Source organism: Procambarus clarkii, chromosome 54 (genome assembly GCF_040958095.1).
Source record: "Procambarus clarkii isolate CNS0578487 chromosome 54, FALCON_Pclarkii_2.0, whole genome shotgun sequence".
Taxonomy (NCBI): domain Eukaryota; kingdom Metazoa; phylum Arthropoda; class Malacostraca; order Decapoda; family Cambaridae; genus Procambarus; species Procambarus clarkii.
In genome coordinates this window covers 12375754-12381502 of record NC_091203.1, presented here as the reverse complement: position 1 = coordinate 12381502, position 5749 = coordinate 12375754, and positions in this window count along the sequence as shown.

Sequence of the window (5749 nt, the reverse complement as noted above, 5' to 3'; positions counted from 1 at the left end):
CCAACAGACACCCTACCTGCCCCAACCCCTGTCAGCCCCCCACTAAGTACCCACCTAAGGCACCCCTCTCCTCCCACTCACCCCCCTCCTCCCACTCACCCCCCTCCTCCCACTCCCCCCTCCCCCCAGGACCTCCCTTCTCCCCCATCCCCCAAGCCCTCCCTTCTCCCACATGCCCTTCCGTCCCTCCCACCCACAAGCCCTTCATTCTCCCCCACCCCCCTAAGCTCCCCACTCTCCCCCACCCCACCTAAGCCTTCCCCTCTCCACCACTCCCCAAAACCCTCCCCTCTTCCTCAACCACCTCAGCCTTCCCTTTCCCCCCACGCCCTCCCCACTTTATTGCCCCCCCCAAAACCCACCCCCCCCAACCCTCCCCCCCTCACCCACTCCCCCTACCCTCCCCCCCTCACCCACTCCCCCTACCCTCCCCCTCCCCCCCCCCTCACCCACTCCCCCCTCACCCACTCCCCCTACCCTCCCCCTACCCCTACCCTCCCCCTCACCCCTACCCCCCCAAGCCCTTCCTCCTCCACCAGTCTCCCCATACCAGATCCTCCCAGCTCCTGCTCACCCCAGACCCCACAGGTCCTCCCAGAGGAGAAACAGAAGAGAGTTAGTTTCAGGGCAATGTACTCGAACATAGATGGATCACAAGCAAGGCAAGTGAACTAAGGGAAAGAGCACAAGAAGTGAACCCAGATGTAATTGGACTCACTGAAACAAAACTCTCTGGAATCATAACGAATGCCGTGTTTCCCCAGGAGTACACAATAATAAGGAAAGAGAGGGAAGGTAGGGGAGGAGGAGGAGTGGCCCTACTCATGAGAAAGGAATGGAGTTTTAAGGAGATGACTATCCCGGGCTGTGAGGGTTTCAGAGACTACATAGCAGGCACCATGACAATGGGAGGACCAAGGATAGTAGTAGCAGTAATATATAATCCTCCACCAAATGACAAAAGACCCAGTCAAGAGTACGAAAGCAACAACATGGCAGTTAACACTATAATTGAGAGGGCAGCCTCTTCTGCCTGTAGAAATAGATCCCACCTGCTCATCATGGGGGACTTCAATCACGGCAGGATTGATTGGGAGAACAAGGAACCGCATGGAGGCGAGGATACGTGGAGAGCCAAACTACTGGAGGTGGCGACTAGAAACTTCTTAACCAGCATGTCAGTGAACCCACAAGGATGAGAGGAAACGACGAACCAGCGAGACTCGACCTGGTTTTCACCCTGAACGACTCTGACATAAGAGAAATCAGTTTTGAGGACCCAGTAGGAATGAGCGACCACAGTGTATTGGTGTTGAGTACCTGATTGAAGAAGGGTTATTGAACTCGAGAAGGGATACCGAAACCAAAGGTTAGCATACCGAAAGGGAAACTATGAGGAGATAAGAAAATGCCTAGCAGATATAGCATGGGAAACAGAGCTCAGGGAAAAGACGGCCCAAGATATGATGGAATACATCACGCAAAAATGCAAGGATGCAGCAAACAAGTTTGTCCCAGTCCAAAAGGAAAACAGTGAAATGAAGATGAGAAACCCATGATTTAATCAGAGATGTAGGCTAGCTAAGCAGCAAAGTAAAAGGGCATGGAGAAACTATAGGAATAACAGGACACTGGAGAGCAGAGAAAGATACCAGTAATGCCAGGAATGAATATGTTAGGATGAGAAGAGAGGCAGAAAGACAATACGAAAATGACATCGCAAGCAAGGCAAAGACTCAGCCTAAATTGCTGCATAGCCACATCAGGAGAAAAACAACAGTAAAGGAACAGGTTATGAAATTAAGGTTAGGGGCAGAAGGATTCACTACAAACGACAAGGAAGTGTGTGAGGAACTGAATAAGAAATTCCAGGAGGTCTTCACCTTGGAGCAAGGAGAAATCCCAGAGATAAGAGAGGGAATAGCTAACCAGGAACCACTGGAAGAGTTTGAGATTACCAGCGGGGAAGTAAGGTAAGTGTTTACTAGAATTGGATGTGACAAAGGCTATAGGTCCAGATGGAATCTCCCCTTGGATACTAAAGGAAGGAGCAGAAGAACTGTGCCTCCCGCTCTCCATGGTGTATAACAAATCACTGGCAACAGGGAACTGCCAGAAATTTGGGAAAGCAGCTAACGTAGTCCCCGATATACAAGAAAGGGGATAGACAGGAGGCACTGAATTACAGACCAGTGTCCCTAACCTGCATACCATGCAAGTTGATGGAGAAGATTGTGCGAAGAAAGCTAGTGGAACATCTGGAGCGAAAGAACTTTGTAACACAGCATCAACATGGATTCAGGGATGGCAGGTCCTGCCTCACAGGGTTACTTGAATTCTATGACCAGGCAACAAAAATAAGGCAAGAAAGAGAAGGGTGGGCAGACTGCATATTTTTGGATTGTCAGAAAGCCTTTGACACAGTGCCACACAAGAGGTTAGTGAAAAAACTGGAGATGCAGGCTGGAGTGAAAGGGAAGGTACTCCGTTGGATACAGGAGTACCTAAGTAACAGGAGACAACGAGTCAGTGTGAGGGGTGAGGTCTCAGATTGGCGAGACGTTACGAGTGGAGTACCGCAGGGGTCAGTCCTTGGACCTATACTGTTTCTGATATATGTAAATGATCTTCCAGAGGGTATAGAATCGTTTCTCTCAATGTTTGCCGATGATGCAAAAATTATGAGGAGGATTGAAACTGAGGACGATAGTAGGAGGCTACAAGATGACCTAGACAGACTGAGTGAATGGTCCAACAAATGGCTGTTGAAGTTCAACCCGAGTAAATGCAAAGTAATGAAACTAGGTGGTGGAAATAGGAGGCCAAACACAGGATACAGAATAGGAGATGAAGTACTTAATGAAACGAACAGAGAGAAAGATCTAGGAGTTGATATCACACCAAACCTGTCTCCTGAAGCCCACATAAAAAGAATAACGTCTGCGGCATATGCGAGGCTGGCTAACATCAGAACAGCGTTCAGGAACCTGTGTAAGGAATCATTCAGAATCTTGTACACCACATATGTAAGACCAATCCTGGAGTATGCGGCCCCAGCATGGAGCCCGTACCTTGTCAAGCACAAGACGAAGCTGGAAAAAGTCCAAAGGTATGCCACTAGACTAGTCCCAGAACTAAGAGGCATGAGTTACGAGGAAAGGCTGCGGGAAATGCACCTTACGACACTGGAAGACAGAAGAGTAAGGGGAGACATGATCACAACCTACAAAATCCTCAGAGGAATCGACCGGGTAAACAAAGATAAACTATTCAACACTGGTGGGACGCGAACAAGGGGACACAGGTGGAAACTGAGTACTCACATGAGCCACAGAGACGTTAGAAGGAACTTTTTTAGTGTCAGAGTAGTTAACGGATGGAATGCATTAGGCAGTGATGTGGTGGAGGCTGACTCCATACACAGTTTTAAATGTAGATATGATAGAGCCCAGTAGGCTCAGGAATCTGTACACCAGTTGATTGACAGTTGAGAGGCGGGACCAAAGAGCCAAAGCTCAACCCCCGCAAGCACAAATAGGTGAGTACAAATAGGTGAGTACACACACACACACACACACACACACACACACACACACACCACACACACACACACACACACACACACACACACACACACACCACACACACACACACACACACACACCACACAACACACACACACCACACACACCACACCACACACACACACACACACACACACACACACACACTGTTAACTGTAAGTCACAAACACCTTGGAAAGGTTCGAAATTACAAGAGACGAGGTCAAGAAGCACCTATTGGAGCTGGACGTGAGAAAGGCTGTTGGATCGGACGGAATCTCGCCATGGATACTGAAAAAGTGTGCAGGAGCACTTTGTTTGCCACTCTCCATAGTGTATAGTAGGTCACTGGAAACGGGAGACCTACCAGAAATATGGAAGACTGCTAATGTAGTCCCAGTATACAAAAAGGGCGACAGACAAGAGGCACTGAACTACAGGCCAGTGTCCTTAACTTGTATACCATGCAAGGTGATGGAAAAGATTGCGAGAAAAAACCTAGTAACACATCTGGAGAGAAGAGACATCGTGACAACCCATCAACATGGGTTCAGGGAGGGTAAATCTTGCCTTACAGGCTTAATAGAATTCTACGATCAGGTGACAAACATTAAACAAGAAAGAGAAGGGTGGGCGGACTGCATATTTTTGGACTGTCGGAAAGCCTTTGACACAGTACCCCACAAAGGCTGATGCATAAGCTGGAGAAACAGGCAGGAGTAACTGGTAAGGTGCTCCAGTGGATAAGGGCGTTCCTAAGCAATAGTAAGCAAAGAGTTACAGTGAGGGGTGAGACCTCAGATTGGCGTGAAGTCACCAGTGGAGTCCCACAGGGCTCTGTACTCGGATCTATCCTGTTTCTGACATACGTAAATGATCTCCCAGAGGGTATAGACTCATTCTTCTCAATGTTTGCCGACGACGAAAAAATTATGAGAAGGATTAAGACAGAGGAGGACAGCTTGAGGCTTCAAGAAGACCTGTACAAGCTGCAGGAATGGTCGAACAAATGGTTGTTAGAGTTTAACCCAAACAAATGTAATGAAATGAAGATAGGGGTAGGAAGCAGGAGACCAGATACAAGGTATCATTTGGGAGATGAAATACTTCAGGAGTCAGAGAGAGAGAAAGACCTGGGGGTTGATATCACGCCAGATCTGTCCCCTGAAGCTCATATCAAGAGGATAACATTAGCGGCATATGCCAGGTTGGCTAACATAAGAACGGCTTTTAGAAACTTGTGTAAGGAATCTTTCAGAACATTATATACCACATACGTCAGACCAATCCTTGAGTATGCGGCTCTAGCATGGAGTCCAAATCTAGTCAAGCATAAGACTAAACTGGAAAAGGTTTAAAGGTTTGCCACCAGACTAGTACCCGAGCTGAGAGGTATGAGCTACGAGGAGAGACTACGGGAATTAAACCTCACTTCGTTGAAAGACAGAAGAGTTAGGGGAGACATGACCACCATATTCAAGATTCTCAAGGGAATCGACAGGGTAGATAAAGACAGGTTATTTAGCACAATGGGCACATGCACTAGGGGACACAGGTGGAAACTGAGTGCCCAAATGAGCCACAGAGATATTAGAAAGAACTTTTTTAGTGTCAGAGTGGTTGACAAATGGAATGCATTAGGAAGTGATGTGGTGGAGGCTGACTCCATACACAGTTTCAAGTGTAGATATGATAGAGCCCAATAGGCTCAGGAACCTGTACACCTGTTGATTGACGGTTGAGAGGCGGGACCAAAGAGCCAGAGCTCAACCCTCGCAAGCACAATTAGGTGAGTTCACTGTTCTCTGTACCTCACTCACACTGTTCACTGTACGTCACACACCCTGATCACTGTACCTCACTCACACTGTTCACTGTACCTCACACACACTATTCACTGTATGTCACACACAGCGTTCACTCCACGTCTATCACACACACTGTTCACTGTACCTCACATACACTGTTCACTGTACTTCACTCATTGTTCACCGTACATTACACACTCTGTTCACTGTACCTCACTTACTTTGTTCAATGTACCTCACACACTGTTCACTGTACCTTACATACGCTGTTCACAATACCTAACATACACTTTTCCCTGTACCTCACATTCACTGTTCAGAGTACCTAACACACTGTTCTCTGTACCTCACACACTGTTCACGTTACATTAGACACAA